Source organism: Stomoxys calcitrans, chromosome 1 (genome assembly GCF_963082655.1).
Source record: "Stomoxys calcitrans chromosome 1, idStoCalc2.1, whole genome shotgun sequence".
Classification (NCBI taxonomy): domain Eukaryota; kingdom Metazoa; phylum Arthropoda; class Insecta; order Diptera; family Muscidae; genus Stomoxys; species Stomoxys calcitrans.
Window position 1 is genome coordinate 200,522,609 of NC_081552.1, and position 22,360 is coordinate 200,544,968.

Genomic DNA, 22,360 nt, shown 5'->3' on the forward strand with positions numbered 1-22,360 from the left:
TCCTCACTTTGGTTTTGTTTTTTCATTCCCATCTTTCTCCTGTTTTGTTGCCTTTCTTGACAGATTTATTAATTTAAGGTTTATGACGACTTTTTTTTAGTACACCTGAACCGACGATTGAAAGGGATTATAAACGTTTAATAAAAAAAGAAGTAGAAACAGAAATGTGGGAATGAGGGACAGATAAACCTGGAAAACTGTATGTAAATACTTGGGGAGGGTTGCCATAAAAAGTTCACAGCATTTTTTTAATACCCTCCACCATAGGATGGGGGTATACTAATTTGGTCATTCCGATTGTAACACATCGAAATATTGAACTGAGACCCAACAAAGCCATGTCCGTCCGTCCATCTGTCTGTCGAAAACACGCTTACCCTCGAAGGACCAAAGCTAGGCCCTTGAAATTTTGCACAAATACTTCCTATTACTGTAGGTCGTTTGGGATTGTAAATGGGCCATATCGGCATAAGTTTTGATATAGGTGCCATATGAGCCATTTTGGGATCTTGGCTTATTAAGCTTATTAGAGGACCCATTTCTTATTCGATTTAGCTGAAATTTTGTTTAAGATGTTTTGTTACGACTTCCAACAACTGTGCTAAGTATGGTCCGAATCGGTTCATAGCCTGATATAGCACCCACGTAAACCGATTTCGCTTCTTGAGTCTCCGATTTGGCTGAAATTTTGCATAAGGTGTTTTGACTTTCAATAATTCTGCCCAGTATGGTCTAAATCGGTTCATAACCTGATATAGCTTCCATGTAAACCGATCTTGGATATTGAATTCTTGAGCCTCTAGAGGGCGCAACTATTATCCTATTTGGCTGAAATTTTGCATAATGACCTTTAACATACGCGCCAAATATCATCTGAATCGATCTATAACCTGATATAGCTCTCATACAAACCGATCACACATCGCCTCTAGAGGGCGCAATTCTTATCCGATTTGGCTGAAATTTTGCACAATAACTTCTTAAGACCTCCAATATAAGTACTAAGTACAGCTTGAAACGGTGTAATACCTGACATAGCTTCCATATAAACCCATGTCGTTTCTTGACTTCTTGAGCCTCTAGAGGGCGCCCTTTTTATCCGATTTGAATGAAATTTAACATGAAGTGTTTTCTTTGACTTCCAACAACTGTGCTAAGTATGGTTTAAATCGGTGCCATAGGAAGCACACATGGCCGTTTTGAAAGGAGGAGTTTAAGGGGCGGACCCTGAAGTAGTAGTAGCATCGTGCTAGAGCTCAATTTCCTATGTCTATCCCAATATGAGGGTAAAAAGTTTACTCTACTATCAAAAACTTTGAATTTCTGTACTATTCTATCCTCATCGGCCTTCATATATTATTTTGAATACATTTTTTTGTGGGTAGAATAGGGGTAGGGGGCTTGCCCTCTGACACATCCTTTCATTTGAGTACAATATATTCTCGGTCTTCCAATAAAAACAACAGTTTGGTGTGGTTTTTATTGGAAGGAGAGGATCGCTCACCCCAACGCCAAAACCCAAATCACAATTTATAAAGGACTCAAGTCCTTTATTGTCGATATACGATATACATGTCCTGCTGGACGTGAACATGAGATTCCAACTCTACTGACATAGACTTTTCTTTTAATGCACATATTATCCCGCTCGAACTACACGTCCTATTGAAGGGTATTTTGTGGGTGGGCCGGTCCCAGACTCTAACCCAAATATGTATACCAGATTCGTAGTCAATACCCAAAGACCTTTTATTTGATACCCATTGTGTGACGTTGAACATTTGTGCACGTTTAAGGGGTTTTGGGGTTGGGGAGGCCCCGTAGACAGCTTCGAGCAAATTCTTATGTATACTCAACTTCCAAACACCTTTCATTTGATATCTATATTGTCCCAATTGGTTAATAAGCCCTGCTAGGGGGTTTTGGGGAATGGGGAGGCACCTCACCTAGCAAGGAATACATTTTTATATCAGATTCTTACTAAGCTGTTCATGTGGTGGTGGCGATCCTCGTCAAGCTCCTGTAGGTGAGCAAGCTCGTTCCGGACCAATGGACCGATCGTCGCAAGAACAGGGTGGCCCTTGGTTATTTAAAGGAGCCAATAATTCGCCTTATCATATCAAGCATCGTAGACACTGAGTATTTGTGAAAGAGCCGGTGCCGCTCGGCCTCTCACTGAGACTGTCCGCTCGATACCGCTGATTGACCCCGACCGCGACTGCCGTTGCAGCTACTCCGTATGTAGCATTCCACTATCCGCAGCTAAGCATCTCGCGACAGCAATGAACACCACACAAATTGGAGCTCAATGTTCCGTCCTGTGTGGTGCTCACAGCAATCCCATGCCGGGAGATTCTTACTTTACTTTTAAATACCTCTCATTTTATACCCATTTTGCCTAAAGTGGTGAAAGAGTGCTGTTGGGGGGTTTATTTTGGGGTGGAGCACCCCTCCCGAACACTTTGGGCAAAATTTGTATACCAAGTTTGTTTTCTACTCTTAAATAACTTCCGTTTGATACCCATATTGTCCCAATCGGTAAACATTAACGGGCGGGGGGTTTTGGGGGGTGAGGAGGTCCCTCAGACAGAAGGGAATACATTTTTATGTCAGATTTCTACTCTACTTATAAATACCTTTTATTTGATACCCATATTACCCAAAGCGGTGAAACAGTTCTGTTTCGGGGGTTTTTTAGGGCTTGGGGACCCCCCCCAAAAACTTTGGGCGAAATTTGTATACCAATTTCGTGCTCTACTCTTAAATACCTTTCATTTGATACCCATATTGTCCTAATCGGTAAACATGTCCTTCCGGGTGGGTTTTGGGATAGGGCGTCGCCCTAGGTTATTTGACCCAAAAATTTTATACCAATTTCGCTTAAATCAGTGTACGCATCTCCGAGATCTGGCGTTTTTGAAAATTAGGGTACGGGGGAGGGTCCGTGCTTTTTTCTTAAATACCTTTCATTTGATACCCATATTGTCCTAATCGGTAAACATGTCCGTCCGGTTGGGTTTTGGGATGGGGCGTCCCCCTAGGTTGTTTGACCCAAAAATTTTATACCAATTTCGCTTAAATCGGTGTAGGCATCTCCGAGATCCGAGATGGGGGAGGGTACGCCCAAAATGGGGAAAGTTGGGAACCACAACTTTGATATATCTACCTCTGCACCGCCGTAACCGAAACGAATGACACCATTTTTGAGTGAAGAATAACACTGTCAAACAGATGCTACTTTAGACTAAGTGAGCGGTTTAGAAACAAGGCCACCTCTCGACAGACGAAGATTACACCATACAAGACACTCATACTACCCGTGTTGCTATATGGTTCTGAAGCATAGGTACTTGTGAAAGCAGATGCTTGGAGTGTTTGAGTGCTTGGAGTGTTTGAGAGAAAGATTCTTCTTAAAATATATGGACCAGTTTGCGTTAATGGAGAATTTGGGCGTTGTATGAACCACGAGCTGTATGACGACGATAGTACAGTTAAACGCATCAAAATACAACGGCTACGTTGGCTACGTCACGTTGTCAGAGCGGATGAAGAAGCTTCAGCAAAGAAGTCTTTTGAAGGCAAACACGGTGGTACACGCAAACCGGGAAGACCAAGAGCCCAATGGAAAGATCAAGTTGTGGGAGACACCTCGAAACTTGGTGTCAGAGATTTTAGAATGATCGCAGAAGATCGAGGCGCTTGGAACGCTATTCTGCGTTCGTCAAGTGGAACAAATGTTCTGTCATAGCCAATTAAAGTAAAGTAAAGTCTCTTAGCTAAAAAAAAAGTCCTGTGCCAAATATGAAGATGATTGAATGAAATTTGCGACCTTTACTTTGTTCACAAATTAACACACAGACAGACAGACGGACATAGCTAAATCGAATCAAAAAGTGATTCTGAGTCGAACGGTACACTTATCAATGGGTCTATCTCTCTTCCTTCTGGGTGTTACAAACAAATGCAGTAAGTTGTAATACCCTTTACCACAGTAGTGGTACAAAAATGAAGATACTGAGCTGAAACTTTGCACAGATTCTTTATTTTGCCCATGGGCAGTTTAAGTTTGAAGATGGCTTATATCGGACTATATCTTGATATAGCACCTCATATAGGCCTCTCTTCCGATTTAAGGTCTAAGGCCCGTAAAAGCCACATTTACTATCCGATTTTACGGAGGTTTGGCACAAAGTTTTGCGTTGGGCTTCTCGACATTCGTACTGAGTATGGTCAAGATTGGGCTGCATTTGGTTATAGCTGCCATATAGACTGATCTCCCGATTTAGGGTCTTGGGCCCATAAAAGGTGCATTTATTACCCGATTTCGCTGAAATTTGGCACAATGACCTTTGTTAGGCTTTCTGACATCCGTTCCCTGTATGGTTCAGATCGGTCTATAGTTGGCTATAGTTGCCATATATACCGTTTTCCCGATTTTAGTCCTTAGACCCATAAAAGCAGTGTTTGTTACATGATTTTGCTGAAATGTAACACAGTGAGCTGTGTTAGGCCCTACAACATCCCCATTCAAATATGGACCCCTATCGGACTCGGATATAGCTGCCATATACAGTAATCTCCCGTTTTAAGGTCTTGGGCCCAAAAAAGGTTCACTTATTATCCGATTTCGCAGAAATTTGGCATAGTGACCTATGTTAGGCTTTTCAACATCCGTGCCCAATATGGTTCAAATCGGTCTATATATGTCGTCAAACCCGTACTTCTCCCAAATATTTATCATTTCAGCCCCTTACTCTCCTAATTGGTCTTTAAGATAACTTGGAAGGTTTAATGGTGGAGCTTTTATACGAATCCCTTATTGTCTTGGTAGCAGTAGTACAAACAAATCATCAACTGAGAAGACAAATAAATTTTTGTTTTCGGAATTCAAGTAAAATTTCCCCGAAATGCCACACAGTAAGTAAGCCTGCAGTCCATAGGCATTTGCATATTCCGATTGTATGCCGTTGTGTTTTTGTGTTATTTTGAAGAACGTTAAATGAGTTCATACCGAGGTGTGAAATGGCATTTGCATTTTTAATCATTTATGCCAGTAATAATTTGTGCAAATACTGGCTGGTGACTTCAAAGCAGCCAAAAGCTGTAACTTTTGTTCTTGTTTACATGAAAAGCTTAAAGCAATAACAGATCGTGTAAATCCAGCAGATATTTTTTTCCACATGCAGTATACACACCACCATAGATAGGGGTATACTTATCGAGTCATTCCGTTTGTAACACATCGAAGAAATAGTCTAAGACCCCATAAAGTACATACATATTCTTGATCGCCATGTCCGTCCGTCTGTTTTTGGAAAGAGTACAAACTTTCGAAGGAGTACAGCTGGGCACTTCACATTACCTGCCTTTCAACTCTACAGCACCGCCATCCACCTAGGAGCTGCCACGGCTGGTGGGGAAGGCAAAACAGGCAGGAAATGAGTTACTAATAGGGTTCGATGGGAACTCTCACCACATTTTGTGGAGCAGTACTAACATTAATAAGCGAAACCAAGCCCTGACAGAATTCTCTAATAACGCTTAATATTGGTAACACCGCTACCTTTGTTAAAAGGATTGGGCAGGAGGTACGAGATGTATCAATATTTTCGACCAATCTGATCGATGATGTTAAGGATTGGAGTTTCCATGGAGCACTCCTTCTCTGACCATCGCTACCTTAGGTTTAGCTTGGCACTGTCAGCGGCAAATCCGATAAGCTTCCGTAAAAGGTTGAAAACCAACTGGACAGAATTCCGAAGACTACTCAGAAGAAGCCTTAGGCAAGATAATTTTGATTGTCCAAGCATAGGAGACATTGACGACAATGTCAACAGGACTACGACTGCACTGGTGAGGTCTTTCGAAGATAGTTGTCCTCTTCGAGAGAGGATATCAGCCCAAGAAAAACCCTGGTTGAGCGGGGAGATTCGCAATATTGGGAAAGGGGTGCTCAGACACTGGGCGCTCTGTTATAAAGAGAACGTCGTAAAAAAACAGAAGTTTACTGGGATGTGTATTCAAGGAATATAATAAGATTATCCAAGCGTCAGAAGGTGCCTCCTGGAAGCTTTTCTGCTAACAGGTCGATAGTGTTAATGACGCCGCCAAGATGGTAAAAATTGTCATAAAAAAAAACCATGTTCAAACTGAAATGTTAGTGGACGACATGGGAGTGGCTTTTGATGAAAACTCATTTTCCACATGATACGACGGGACTCACGCAGGCACCGGAATCTTGGCATAAAGAGTGTGATCGAAGGCTTATCAATACAGAAATATGAAATATTTCCAGCGTTACTACAGAAGGAGGCCGACTATCTGGAGGCGCCCCATTTAGCCATTATTTTCACAGCCAGCCTAGGACTTGCATATACTACGGAAGCCTGGCAGGAGGCGAGTGTTATTTAAACACAAGCTCGGCATGGCAAGTTATGCGATACCAAAGGCCTACAGACCTAAAAGCCTTACGTCCTTTCTACACAAAACCATGGAACTTATTGGGGATACACTTATAAACAGTAGGACACGCAGCGGACTGCTCAAATACAAACAGCATGGCTATGTCAAGGGAAGGTCGGTGGAGACTGCCCTGCTTGAGGTTGTGCATAAAATAGAAGAATCTTTTGTTGCCCAGACATAGATATTGGCGGTATGCATTAACATCGAGGGGGCCTTAAACAATCCAATCTTTAGACCAGTACCGGGTGGAACGGGTCCTTGGAGACTGAATAAATCATATGCTAAACAACATGTAGATAAATTGTGGGTCCCATGACATAAATATAAGGGAGAAAGTGTCACAGGGAACGCCCCCATGTTTATTTTATCGCCACACCTATGGGTGGCCTATTGGAGGCCACCGTAGCACAGAGTTTCGCATACGCTGAACGCCTGAATTCGAAACCTGCTGAGAATATAAAAAAATTCTGCAGTAGTTATTCCCTCCTAATGGTGGCGAGGTGAGGAACTATGCCATTTGAAACAAGTAAAAGCGTGCTAAGTTCGAATCTTATATACCCTCCACCATAGATCGCATTTGTCGAGTTCTTTTCCCGGTATCTCTTTTTAGGCAAACAAAGGATAAAAGAAGATAATTGCTATGCTTATTGAATTGAATGTTGGAGACCATATTAGAAGTCATTGTGTAAAGTTTTAGCCAAATCGAATAAGAACTACGACCTTTAGGGTCTGGAAAAGTAAAATAGAGAGATCGGTTTATAGGGGAGCTGTATCAGGCTGGAGACCGATTCAGACCATATTTGACGCGTATGTTGAAGATCGTGAGAGAAGCAGTTGTATAAAATTTCAGCCAAATCGGATAATAATTGCGCCCTTTAGAGGGTCAAGAAGTCAAGATTCCAGATCGGTTTATATGGCAGCAATAGCAGGTTATAAGGCGATTTGAACCTTACTTGGCACAGTTGTTGGAAGTCGTAACAAAACACTTTATGCAAAATTTCAGCCAAATCGGATAGGAATTACGCCCTCTAGAGGCTTAAGAAGTCAAGACCCCAGATCGGTTTATATGGCAGCTAAAGCAGGTTATAGGCCGATTTGAACCTTATTTAGCACAGTTGTTGGAAGTCGTAACAAAACACTTTATGCAAAATTTCAGCCAAATCGGATAGAAATTGCGCCCTCTAGTGACTCAAGAAGTCAAGACCCCAGATCGGTTTATATGAAAGCTATATCAGGTTTTATACTGATTTCAACCATACTTTGTATAGTTGTTGGAAATCATAACAAAACACCTCATGATAATTTTCAGCCAAATCGGATAAGAATTGCGCCCTCTAGTGGCTCAAAAAGTCAAGATCCCAGATCGTTTTATATGTCAGCTATATCAAAACATGGACCGATATTGCCCACTTACAATCCCAATCGACCTACACTAATAAGAAGTGTTTGTACAGGAGCTTGATTTAAAAAAAAATTTACAAGGGAGGAAGGAAGGGAGGAGGTTTGCGATCGGATACCTGAGATGAATCTTGAAGTCGAGTGCCAGGCACTGCTGCCATCGGCACAGTCTTAGATTGACGGAACACTAGTATTGCCCTTTGGAAGATCATGTTACACGGATGGATCAAAGCTAGAGGATAGACTGGGTCTGGGGGTCTACATTGAGAACCCATGGACTGAGATCTGTTTTAGACTGCCTGACCATAATACGATTCTGCAGGTGGAGATCCGGGCGATCACGGAGTGCCTGAGGTGGTGTGGTACTAACGAAAGGATGTCGAGTGTGAACATCTTTACGAACAGTAAAATGACCATAAGGGCAATAACAACCAGGACGGTAAGGTCACGAACAGTCTTGCAGTGTAAGAAGGAGATTAACGCCTTCTCTGAGGATGGCACGATTCGTATTGCTTGGGTGCCGGGCCATAGCGAAATAAGGGAAAATGAAGGAGCAGACGATTTGACAGAGGATTGCCGTCAATAAACTTGGTTAACCCGAAGCGGTCGACGGTTCGGGTCGACGCAGCCCGAGTTAAGAGCGTGGGCTACGAACGCTGTAAACACCGAAACGATATGCAGGACGACGAAAATCCTATAGGCAAATACGGATTGTGAGAAGACGAGGCTTTTACTGAAAGGAAGCATGCAAGAGGTCAGTAAAGCTCGCTGTATCATCACATAGGACTACGAGCTCTCTTATGTAAAATCGTTGTGACAAGTGTTGGCATGTGTAGGGCATGCGGGGAAGATGATTTTCACGGCTATTAGATACCTACACTTAGTTAGGGACACAATACCAGACTTGAACCAGGGATTTTGTAAGTAGAATGGAATTCCTGACACAGATTTTCTTTTTCGAGGGAATACCAATCAAGTCATTCCGTTTGTAACATTTCGAAATATTCGTCTAAGACACCATAAAGTCGATCGGATTTGAGTCGATCTAGTCTAGATGTCCGTCCTTCTATCAAATCACGATAGCGATCGAACGCGTACAGCTAGCCACTTGAAATCTTGCACAGATACTTAATGTTGAAGTAGGTCATTGGGGATTGCAAATGGGCCATATCGGTTCAGATTTAGATATAGCTCCCATATAAACCGATCTTCCGATTTGACTTCTTGAGCCCCTGGAAGCCGCAATGTTTGTCCGATTTGGCTGAAATTTTGCACATAGTGTTTTGTTATAACTTCCAACAAATGTACCAAACACGGTTCAAATCGGCCAAGAACCTGATAAAGTTCCCATATTAACCGATTTCCCGATTTGACTTCTTGAGTCCTTACAAGCTGCATTTTTCCCGATTTGGCTGGCGATTTTGCAAGCGGTGTTCTGTTACGGATTGCAACAACTATGTCAAATACGGTCAAAATCAGTCTATAACCTGATATAGCTCCCATATAAACCGATCTCCCGATTTGACTTCTTGAGCCCTTACAAGCTGCATTTTTTGTCCGATTTGGCTGAAATTTTGCACGAAGTGTTCTGTTACGACTTCCAATAACTATGTCAAATATGGTCCAAATCTGTATATAACCTGATATAGCTCCCATGCAAACCGTTCTCTCGATCATCCTTGTTCGGTACCTTGAAGCTTTAATTTTTTGCTGGTTTGACAGAAGTTTGGTATGTAGAATAAAATAATGCCCTTCAACCACCAGAATCCATGGTGGTGGGTTTCCAAGATTCGGCCCGGCCAAACTTAGTACGATTTTACTTGTTTAGTATTTAGAGCGCCAAATAAGCCCCATACTGTCATGGGGCGGTTTAATACCCGCCACCTCTATTCAACCTAACCTAACCCAAAGCTAGGCGCTTGAAACTTTGCACAAATAGTTTTTATTAGAGTATGCCGCTTGGGATTGTAAATGGGCCATACCGATCCATATTCTGTTATAACTTCCATATAAAACGATCTCCCATATATAAAGGGTGATTTTTTTGAGGTTAGGATTTTCATGCATTAGTATTTGACAGATCACGTGGGATTTCAGACATGGTGTCAAAGAGAAAGATGCTCAGTATGCTTTGACATTTCATCATGAATAGACTTACTAACGAGCAACGCTTGCAAATCATTGAATTTTATTACCAAAATCAGTGTTCGGTTCGAAATGTGTTCATTCACCGTAACGTTGCGTCCAACAGCATCTTTGAAAAAATACGGTCCAATGATTCCACCAGCGTACAAACCGCACCAAACAGTGCATTTTTCGGGATGCATGGGCAGTTCTTGAACGGCTTCTGGTTGCTCTTCACTCCAAATGCGGCAATTTTGCTTATTTACGTAGCCATTCAACCAGAAATGAGCCTCATCGCTGAACGGTGAATGAACACATTTCGAACCGAACACTGAATTTGGTAATAAAATTCAATGATTTGCAAGCGTTGCTCTTTAGTAAGTCTATTCATGATGAAATGTCAAAGCATACTGAGCATCTTTCTCTTTGACACCATGTCTGAAATCCCACGTGATCTGTCAAATACTAATGCATGAAAATCCTAACCTCAAAAAAATCACCCTTTAATTCTGGAGCTTCTAGAGAGCGTAAATCTAACCCAATTTGACTGAAACTTTGTACTATTCCGTTCAGATTCAACAGATGAACGGTTTGAACTGGACTTAAACCTGATATACATGCCACATGAACCTATCTTCCGATTATACTTTTTGAGCCTCTATAGGGTGCAATTATCATCCGATTTGGCTACAATTTTCCACAATGACTTTTCCTATGAGTTCCAACATACGTACCTAGTATGGCCTAAATTGCTCTAAAACTTGATACAGCTCCTATATAAACCGATCTTCCGATTTTACTTCTTGAGACTATAGAAGGATTATAATCTAATTCGGCTGAAATTTTGCACAATGACTTCCAACATGCGTGCTTGAACCTCTAGAGGACGTAACTCTTATACGATTTGGCTAAAATTTTGCACAGTCGTCGTTTTTATGACTTCTAGAATACGTACCAAATATGGTCTGAATTGGTCTATAACCTGATATAGCTCCCATAAAAACCGATCTCCCGAGCATACTTCTTGACCAACTAGAGGGCGTAATTCTTGCTTAGTATGGTCTGCATCGGTCCATTATCTGATATAGCTCCCACATAAACGTGTCTACCGATTTTTCTTCTTGAGCCTATAGAGGGCGTGATTCGTATCCGATTAAGATGACATTTTGCACAGTGACTGTTTCTATGACTTCTAACATAAATGAGTCGGTCCATAACGTGATTTAGCTCTCATATTAACCAATCTCCCCATAATACTTCTTGAGCCTCTAGAGGGCGTAATTTTCATCCGATTTTGCAAAAATGTTGCTCTATGGTCTCCAACATTCAACATCCAATTCCTATCCATTATCCTTTGTTTGCTTATAAAGAGATATCGAGCAAAGAGCTAAACAAATGCGATCCATGGTGGAGGGTATGCAAGATTCGACCCGGCCCGACTTAGCTTGTTCTTACTTGTTTTTGTATTATTTATTGCCATTATATGTACAAATGTGCGAAAAATTATTTTTGTCCAGAATTATGGTGATTAATGATCATGGGGAAAGGGATGTTGAAGAAGTGGTCTGAGATGTTGGAAGATGAATGATTGTTCGGGTATACTAGATCCTAATGCCTAGTCATAGGGAACACCTATCTCAGGGATTTTTGATAGGATGATAAATACTTGAAACACTACCAAGGGTTACCATACAAGGTTCAGTTCCTGTTGTTTCCCCATAGGTTTTCCTCTATTCATCAGTTGTTTTTTTTAAATATTGTATCAATATCATCTTCAGTTTTATCATCTTCAGTTTTATTCTTGAGCATATCATTGTACAAATAATGAATGTAAGAAAAATTTTGGTTCCTTGTAAAGCTGTAAATATTTTATGTCAATACCAACCGTCCTCTGTGTGACCATTCGCCTGAGTATGCCGCTGCTGCCCACATACCTCCACATTGGGACAATGTTAATGAACCGTAACCAGCTCATATTTTGTAGCACAAGTCCAAATATGGTTTTACATATTCAATGGCGTCCAACGGATGGACGAATAAGTAAAACAAATATCAATGATGTGGAGCTACCGAGATGAGATCACTTCAGCACTTCGATTATTTGCTTTATTGCAACGAGTTGCAATGTGTGAAAATGACACATGCAAAGTGGCGCATTGTGGGAGGTCATTGTTCCATATATTTTATACCCACCACCTTGGAAGGGTGGGTATACTATCCAAGTCATTCTGTTTATAACAACTCGAAATATTGATCTGCGACTCCATAAAGTATATAAAGGGTTATTTTTTAAGAGTTATAGGAAAGTTTTTCAAAAAAAAAAACACACACACAAAATTCCAAAAAAATGCATAAAATCTTTTTATGAATCGATACTACGGTCCATATATTTCAATGTTTGAAGATTATTTCATGCAAATGTTGAGCGTGACTGCGCCTCAAATGGTCCATCCGGTTAATACAACGTGGGCATACTCTTTCTTACGTCTCGGCCGGTATCTCACAAATTAATGCTTCAACATTCCCTTCCAATGCGTCAATTGAAGCAGGTTTGTCTGTAAAGACATGAGCTTTAACATAGCTCCACAAAAAATAGTCTAAAGGCAATAAATCGCACGATCAAGGCGGTCCCGAACGTGAACTAAAATTTTCACCCAACTCGCCTCTCAATAGGTCCATTGTAACGCGTACTGTGTGGCACGTGGCATCGTCTTGTCTTGAAAGCACATGTCATGCAAGTCAAGCTCTTGCATTTTGGCCAAAAAAAAAGTTGGTTATCATCTCACGATCACGCTCACCATTCACAGTTACCTTACGATTCGCATAATTTTTGAAGAAGTACGGCCCAATGATGCTACCAGCCCATGAACCACAGCAAACTGTAACTTTTTATACCCTCCACCATAAGATGGGGGGTATACTAATTTCGTCATTCTGATTGTAACTACTCGAAATATTCGTCTGGGACCCCATAAAGTATATATATTCTTGATCGTCGTGAAATTTTATGTCGATATAGCCATGTCCGTCCGTCTGTCCGTCCATCCGTCCGTCCGTCTGTCCGTCCGTCCGTCCGTCTGCCTGTCGAAAGCACGCTAACTTCCGAAGAAGTAAAGCTAGCCGCTTGAAATTTTGCACAAATACTTCTTATTAGTGTAGGTCGGTTGGTATTGTAAATGGGCCATATCGGTCCATAACCTGATATAGCTGCCATATAAACCGATCTTGGGTTTTGACTTCTTGAACCTCTAGAGTGCGCAATTCTTATCCGATTGTAATGAAATTTTGCACGTCGTGTTTCGTTATTATATCCAACAACTGTGCTAAGTATGGCTCAAATCGGTCCATAACCTCATATAGCTGTCATATAAACCGATCTTGGGTCTTGACTTCTTGAGCCTCTAGAGTGCGCAATTCTTATCTGATTTGACTGAATTTTGGCACGACGTGTTTTGTTACGATATCCAACAACTGTGCCAAGTATGGTTCAAATCGGTCCATAACCTCATATAGCTGTCATATAAACCGATCTTGGGTCTTGACTTCTTGAGCCTCTAGAGGGCGCAATTCTTATCCAATTTGATTGAAATTTCGCAAGATGTTTTTTATTGTTACTTTCAACAACTATGTCAAATAAAATACAAGTCGGTTCATAACCTGATATAGCTGTCATATAAACCGATCTGGGATCTTGACTTCATGAGTCTCTAGAGGTCGCAATTATTATCCGATTTGCCTGAAATTTTGTACGACGGTTTCTTTCATGACCATCAACATACGTGTTTATTATGGTCTGAATCGGTCCATAGCCCGATACAGCTCCCATATAAATCGATCTCTCTATTTTACTTTTTGAGCTCACAAAGAGCGCAATTCTTATTCGAATTGGAAGACATTTTACACAGGTCTCCAACATATAATTTAATTGTGGTCCAAACCGGACCATATCTTGATATCGCTCTAATCTTTTCTTATATCCTTTTTTTTGCCTAAGAAGAGATGCCGGGAAAAGAACTCGACAAATGCGATCCATGGTGGAGGATATATAAGATTCGGCCCGGCCGAACTTAGCACGCTTTTACTTGTTCTGGATGCAATGGTAGCTCTAGCAATGCTTCTGTCTAATCTTCACTCCAAAATCGATAATTCTGCTTATTTAGGTACCCATTAAGGCAAAAATGTGTTTCTTCGCTGAAGAAGAAGCTCGTGATGAACTTTCTTAACAGAGCACCACGCATTTTGATAATAAAATTCAATAACATCCAAGCGTTGTTCCTTTGTAAGACGATTCATGGTCAAATTATAGATCAAACTGAAGATGTTTGACGGTGTAACAAAACACGAAACGTGTGTGAGCTGTTTAAACCAGTGTTGCCAAAAAGATAATAACCGAAAAAATCACCCTTTATATGCTGGATCGACTACCATCCCTCGGTCTGTCCAAATCGAACGAATAAAGATATCCGCTTAAAATGTTGCACAGAGACTACTTGTGGATGTAGGTCATTGCAAATGGGCCATATCGTATAAGTCGATCTCCCTATTAGACTTTTTGAGCCCTTGGAAGACGCATTTGTTATAGGATTTGAAATTTTGCACAAAATGTTTTGTCTTAACTTCTAATAACTGTGAGACTAAGGACCCGGTCCTTAGAGACTGGATAAACCATATGGTAAGGAACAGATGGATAAATTGTGGATCCCATGACACGCACATAAACGGCAGAAAGTGGCACAAGGCACGCTACAGATGGGCATTTTATCGCCACTCCTGTGGATGACCATTTTAAATGACCGATTACGGATCCTGACTGAGAAAAGGTTTGAACCCGTCTGCTATGCAGACGCTGTTATAATACTTCTTAGGGGTAAGGATCCGAACCATCTATGCAGAAGGGCCAAAAGGGTCTTGCATATGGCACATGACTAGACCCAGAGGTCTCAATGTTAACCCAGAAAAGACTGAGCTATGCCTGTTCACGAGGAAGTCGAAGGTGGACCACGTATCCATGGGCGTGATTAGACCAATACTTACTCACGCCTCAGTAGTTTGGTAGACTGCTTTGAAGAAAAAGTGCAACATAAGGACCATACAACAGGTTCAGAGAACATGTTGTCTTGGCATAGGCGGAGCGATGAGGACCACCCTCACTAGGGCACTAAAGACTATTCTAGATATCCGACTCATTGACATACAGATTAAGTATGAGGCAGCCACTGCGGCTATGAGACCTAAGGCGATGGGAGAGGGGATTGAGGATGGGAGCATCTCATACCATCGCGGTTTTAATCGAGGCGACGATAGGAAACCTGAATGGAAGGGAAGAGTTTTTCGATCGGATACCTGAGATGAAATTTGAGGTCGAGTGCGAAGCACTGCTGCCAGTGGCACAGTCTTGGATTGTCGGAGTTCTAGTATTGCCATCTGGAAGATCAAGTTACACGGATGGGTCAAAGCCAGAGGACAGAGTGGGCCTGGAGGTCTACATTGAGAAACCAGGGTCTGAGATCTGTTTTAGACTGCCTGACCATAATACGGTCTTGCAGGCGGAGATCCAGGCGATTACGGAATACGTGAGGTGGCGTGGTGCTAACGCGAGGACGTCGAGTGTGAACATCTTTACGAACAGTAAAATGGCCATAAGGGCTATAACAACCAGAACGGTAAAGTCACGACCAGTCTTGCAGTGTAAGAAGGAGATTAAAGGCTTCTCTGAGGATGGCAAAATCCGCATCGTTTAGGTGCCGGGCCATAACGGAGTAAGGGGGAATGAAAGGGCAGACGATTTGGCGGTGAAGGAAAGAGGACTGCCGTCAATAAACTTGGTTAACCTGAAGCCTTTCGGGACGTCGCAGTCCGAGTTAAGGGCTTGGGCGAAGAATGCGCATGCAACCCTGTGGAACAGCGAAACGTTCGGTAGGACGGCGAAAATCTTATGGCGGGATCCAGATCGTGAGAAGAAGAGGGTAATACGGAAAGGAAGTAAGAAGGAGGTCAGTATAGCTATTGGTTTTACGACGGGACACATAGGACTACGAGCTCACTTATGTAAAATCGGTGCAGCAAGTGAAAGCATGTGTAGGGCAAGCGTTGGAGCATTTCCTTTGTCATTGCCCGGCTTTCGCGTTTAACAGATATCGGCACTTAGGTGGGGACACTATACCAGACATAAACCAACTTAGGAATGTTGCATAGAAAACAATTAACGATTTTGTAAGTAGCACGGAATTCCTAACGTAGATTTTAGTTTTTCGAGGTTATTTTTTTGGTATTTAGAGCGCACAACAAGCCGGTTACTTGGATAGGTGTATGTCCAACTACGGTCTACATCGGTCAATAACCTGATATAGCTCCCATATTAACCGATCTCCCGATGGACATCTTGAGCACATCTTATTCGATCTGTCTGAAATTGTGCACGGTGTGAGTTGAGGTCCAAATCGGTGTCTAACCTGATATAGCTCCCATATAAAACGATCTGCCGATTGGACTTCTAGAGCCCCTGGAAGCCGCAATTGTCAACCGATTTGGCTGAAATTTTGCTTGGTGTATTTTAGTATGAAGTACGATCTAAATCGGTGTATAACCTGATATAGCTCTCACCTATAGAGATGGGCGATAATTTTGCACCTTTTTTTTAACAACTCAATATGCCAAATTTCATCGAAATCAGATAAAAAATGTTCATTTTATGGTCTCAATACTCTATATCGGAAGATCGGACTAAATGGCAGCTATATTCAAATACGATCCGATCTGGACCACATTCAAATAGGTGTAGGGGTCTATCAGAACTCAATGTGCCAAATTTCATCGAAATCGGATGGAAAATGCTCCTTTTATGGGCTCAATACACTATATTGAGAGATCGGTCTATATGGCAGCTATATCCAAATATTGTCTGATCTGGACCACATTTGATAGGAATAAGGGGGGTTTTACCAGAACCCACTGTGCCAATTATCATCGAAATAGGGTAATAAACTGATCTTTTATGGCTGTAATACCCTATACCGGGAGATCGGGCGGTCGGTCTATGGGGCGCATATATCCAAATATCGTCCGATCTGGACCACATTTCACAGTAAAGAGTAGTGGTCGACCAGAACTCACTGTGCCAAATTTCATCGAAATCGGATGAAATATTACCGATTTATTGCCTCAAGACTTTAAGTCTGGAAATCAGTCCAAATAGCGCCTTTATATATTTCAGTTCCGATTTTATGAGATTAAAAGGTCAAATTTATATACAGAGACCGATTTGAACCGCGTTTGGCACAGTTATTGGAAGTTATAATGGTACGCTGTGTGCAAAATGTCAGCCAAATCGGATGAAAATTTAGGCTACCAGGGGCTCAAGAAGTCAAATCAAGAGATCGGTTTATATGGGAGCTATATAAGGTTCTTGACCGATTTGATCCGTATTTGGCACAGTTGTTTGAAGTTAGAACACAGAACACTACATGCAAAATTTAAGCCAAATCTGACAAAAATTGCGGCTTCCAGGAGCTCAAGAAGTTAAATCGGGAAATCGGTTTATATGGCAGCTTTATCAGGCTGTAGACCGCTGTTGACCGATTTAGACCGTACTAGGCACAGTTGTTGGAAATCATAGCAGAATACTATGTGCAAAATTTCAACCAAATCGGATGGAAATTGAGGCTTCCAGGGGCTCAAGAAGTCAAATCAGGAGATCGGTTTATATGGGAGCTATATCAGGTTATAGACCGATTTGGACCGTACTAGACACAGTAATTGGAAGTTATAATGGAACACAAACATTGTCCTTCGATTAAGGTTAGTTTAAGTTTTACCGACATCTTGTCATCAGACTCCTAACACATTTTAAAAGTGCAACTTCATCTCCTTGATAGAGCGAACAAAACAACAACGTTTAATTACAGCAGTTTCAAATGCCCTGCTAAGAAGAGTGACTATGCCACAAAGGACCAGCATTGGTCATTATTGGGTTATGTAGGTTATCTTATGCTCATTAAATTTCACAAAATTAAAAGAAATGTGAAAATTCAAACAGGCAGCTGTTACTCTGTAGTCATTCAAGCGTCTTTCTTCTCGCTTTCATTCATCCCCTCCGACACAAAATATTTGAAATATGGTTGCGTCAAAAAATTTGTTCGCTCCATTCAATTTTCACAGCAAATAGTGAAGTATTAAACACTAACTGAAAAGTATCGGATTAATTGCCACTTATAGCCAGCTAGCCAGGCCAGTCAGCCAGCTAGCCTGCCAGCCAGCCAGCCAGCCATCCAGCCAGCCATCTTTGGTTCGAAAGCCTGGCTATTGGGGAATGTTTTCTGTGTTCTAGCCTCTCTATAAACATTTTATGAATCCACCTGCTGAATTATGATGGACGCAGTCAATTGCCTTTAAAAATGGTGCCTGTGTTCGAGTGAGACCATACTCCCCAAACACGGACAGATGATGTCTGCCGATAATGACGATCAATGCATGAGCTGGAAAGCAATTCAAGCGAGACTGCGTAAAAACGCCATTAAAATCTAAATTTTAACAGAAAAAAAACTCGACAATTAACAAACAACAGCCAAAGAAAAGGAAGTCAAACGTTTGTGCGGTTGAATAGAAGAGCAGGCAATACACAAGGCCAAAGAGGAAGATGATATGCAGTTGAAGCGAGCGAATGAAATGCAGCTACAACATATGTTGCATGTTGTACATGATAAACACTGGGCCTTATAAGGTGTAGCGGAGACCACCAACGTTGCCATCAAGTATGAAAATGATAAGGCCAAAAATGGAATTCCATCAAAACAGTGAACCCAAGTGTTGGCATAAGTGTTTTGAAATCGTTACATAAATGAGGGGAAGGTTTTTAGGCTATTAGGCTTTAAGAAGGGTCCACGATTTTGAGAAAAAAAATGAAGGGAAGTGAAAATCAACTGTGAAAATCAATCCAGCGACTAGCTTTGCTTCTCGCGCTTTCGACAGACGGACGGATTATAGGGCCTTAAACGAATATTTCGAGGTGTTACAAACGGAATGACAAATTTAGTATACCCCCATTCTATGGTGGAGGGTATGAAAATCTAAGCCAGGGATTCCGTGCTGATAACAAAATCCTTCATTTTTCTCCATAACATTCCCCTAAGGCGGTTCATGTCGGGTATTGCATCCCCCCATAGCCGCGAAAGCAGGGCAATGACATAGAAAATGCCCCTACGTCACCTCAGTCCGCCCTACACATGCCGCTCCAGCAAAATGCAAATTCGGCCATGAACAGACCACTCAGGAACTGGAGAAAACTTCTCATATATCACTGAGTGCTGTCCGATTTCAATTTTAAACTCAATGATAAGAGGTCTCCTTTTTCCAGCCGAGTCCGAACGGCATGTCGCAGTGCGAAACCCCTTTGGAGAGAAGTTTTATCACGGCATAGTATCTCACAAAGCATTAGGAGGGGATAACCAACGCTAAAAACTAAAAAACTCTGATGGTCTCACCAGCATACGAACCCAGACGTTCAGTGTCAAAGGCAGACATGCTAGCCTCTGCGCTTACGATGGCCTCCGCACTTATTCTACTTAAATGAGCACGTAGTCCCGTTATGATGACGAAAGCTTTACTGAACTCCATCTAACTTCCTTTCGGTAATAGCCTTCTTTTCTCACGATCCGGATCTCTCCACAGAATTTTCGTCATCCTACCGATAGTCTCGCTGTTCCTCGGACTGCGTCAAACCGAAAGGCTACGGATTAACCAAGTTTATTGACAGCAGTCCGGCGGATAGGCGCCCAAGATTGTGTCATCCTCAGAGAAGGTGTTAATCTCCTTTCAGAGCTCAGTTTTGGAAAGACGGAACTCTGGTATTGCCATCTGGGAGATCCTGCTATACAGATGGATCAAAGCTAGACGACAGAGTGGGCCTGGGAGTCTACATTGATAACCCAGGGACTGAGATCTGTTTAAGACTGCCCGACCATAATAGGAATGTGCAGGCCGAGATTCGGGCGATCACGGAATGCCTGAGGTGGTGTGGTGTTCATGTGAGGACGTCGATGGTAAGCTTCTCCACGGACAGTAAACTGGCCGTCAGGGCAATAAGTTCACTAACAGTCTAGGAGTGTAAGAACGAGATTAATGCCTTCTCTGGGGAAGGCACAATCCGCATCGGTTGGTTGCCGGGTCATAGCGGAGTAAGGACAAATGAAAGTGCAGACGATTTGACAGTAAAGGCCAGAGGACTTCCGTCAATAAACTTGGTTAACCCGAAGCCTTTCGGGGCGTGGACAATAAACAGCGAAACGGTCGGTAGGATGACGAAAATTCCATGGGGTGATCCGGATTGTAAGAACACAAGGCTAGTACTGAAAGGAAGTAAGAAGCAGTTCTTTATAGCTGTCGGTATCATAGCAGGACACATGGCAAGTCATAGCATGTCCACGAAAGCCGGACAATGACATAGAGCGCACAACAGCAATCGGCTTGTTGTGCGCTCTAAATACTTGAAAGTAACCTCGAAAAAGAAAATCTATGTCAGGAATTACGTGTCTGGTATTACGGAATTCATGTCTGGTTCATGTCCATAGCGATATGAGGCGTATAAATATCCGCACCCACTTTTCAACCTAAACCATCCTAACCCATCCCTACTTCATATTAGTATATGTCGGTTGGGCTTGTAAATGGGCCATATCGGCCCAAACCGATCTCCCAAATATACTCCTTGAGCCTCTAGAGAGCGAAATTCTGATTTGGCTGAAATTTTGGACTATTCATCAAATGTGCCGAGTATGATTTGAATCCGACTTAAACCTGAGCCTCTAGAGGGCGTAATTCTTATCCGATCTGGCTGAAATTGTGCACAATGACTTCCACTATGACCTTCAACATACGTGCCTAGTTCGGCATGAGTCGGTCTAGAACCGGATACAGCTCCCATATAAACCGATCTCCCAAGTATACATCTTGAGCTCCTAGAAAGCGAAATACTTTGCCGATTTAGCTGAAATTTTGTTCTATGCCGTTTCTGGATGACATTCACCAGATGTGCCAAGTATAGTTTGAATCGGATTTTAACCTGATATAGGTGCCATCGTAGCGCAGAGGTTAGCATGTTCGCCTATGAGGCATCAGAAAAAAATTTTAGTGGTGGCTTTCCCCTCCTAATGCTGGCAACATTTGTGAGGTAATATGCCATGTAAAACTTCTATCCAAAGAGGTGTCGCACTGCGGCAAGCCGTTCGGACTCGGCTATAAAAAGGAGGCCCCTTATCATTGAGCTTAAACTTGAATCGGCCTGCACTCACTGATATGTGAGAAGTTTGCCCCTGTTCCTTAGCGGAATGTTCATGGGCAAATTTTGCATTTCGCATAGGTGCCATAAAAACCGATTTTCCGTTTATACTTCTTGAGTCTGTACAGAGAGCATTTCCTTTTTCTGGGGCGCGCGATTTTTCTCTGATTTGAATGATCTTGCGAACTTATCTTTTGAATTTTTTACTCAAACCTATTCCTTTCTTATCTATCTTTCCTTTCCTTATTTTTAGGTCTTGTAGGAATTTACAACCTTTTACTTCCTCACATGAGTATACTCCTCGCTTAGATATGAAAATGAACTAAATGGCCTTCGAGTAACACCTTGACCTTGGAAAAGACATTCAACCTAGCCCAACCATTCGTTAAGACACCTTTCTACAACTTTGCCAAGTATGGTCCAAATTGGTCTACCAACTAATTTTACTGCCATATTAACAAATCTTTCGAAGTTTGACGTCGACTTCGATCCTCGGGTCGAAAACAAGTTGGCGTAAAACTTGCAAATATTTACAGGCAATACATTAGACAAGACTTCAACGAAATTAGAACTCAAACTTAAATTTGTCTCTGATTGGCAGTGTGGAAGACCCACACAGCAGATATTCTACAGCTTCTTTTTCCTCGAGGTTCTGACATCTTCTGCAGTAATTACTACTTTTGTTTTCCAAACATGCAGTGAATAGTGACGACGGGCACGCTGAGTGAGATTTCTGTAGTGAGTTTTGGCAAAAAATATCAGAAAAGTATATTTTCGCCGGCTGTTATCCTCCACTAATACTGCTGAAATTTTTCTTCACATGTCTTCTCTAATAAAACCTATCAACGATTTTTGTTGACACTGTACCATTGTCATATAAAACATTCCCTTGAAAGGGTTCCCTAACAAGAGAAGTACCCTCGAATGCATTTGCCAAATATGGTTAAACTTATATTTAGAAACCTCTGCTTAAAAAAAATACAAACCCAATGAACTGATATCTTAAGTAGTACGTATAGACAACGAGCTGATATCTATACAAATGCCGGCAATAAAAGCGTACACATGGTGTCTATGCACATATGACTATTGCAGATCAGACAT

The 22,360-nt window shown here is 41.8% G+C and overlaps 1 protein-coding gene across 1 annotated transcript in view; it reads right to left on the bottom strand.

Moving 5' to 3' along the window:
- The window catches only part of LOC106087382 (T-box transcription factor TBX2-A), a 289,298-nt gene that overhangs the window by 202,300 nt on the left and 64,638 nt on the right, over window positions 1-22,360 (bottom strand). The window lies entirely within an intron of this gene.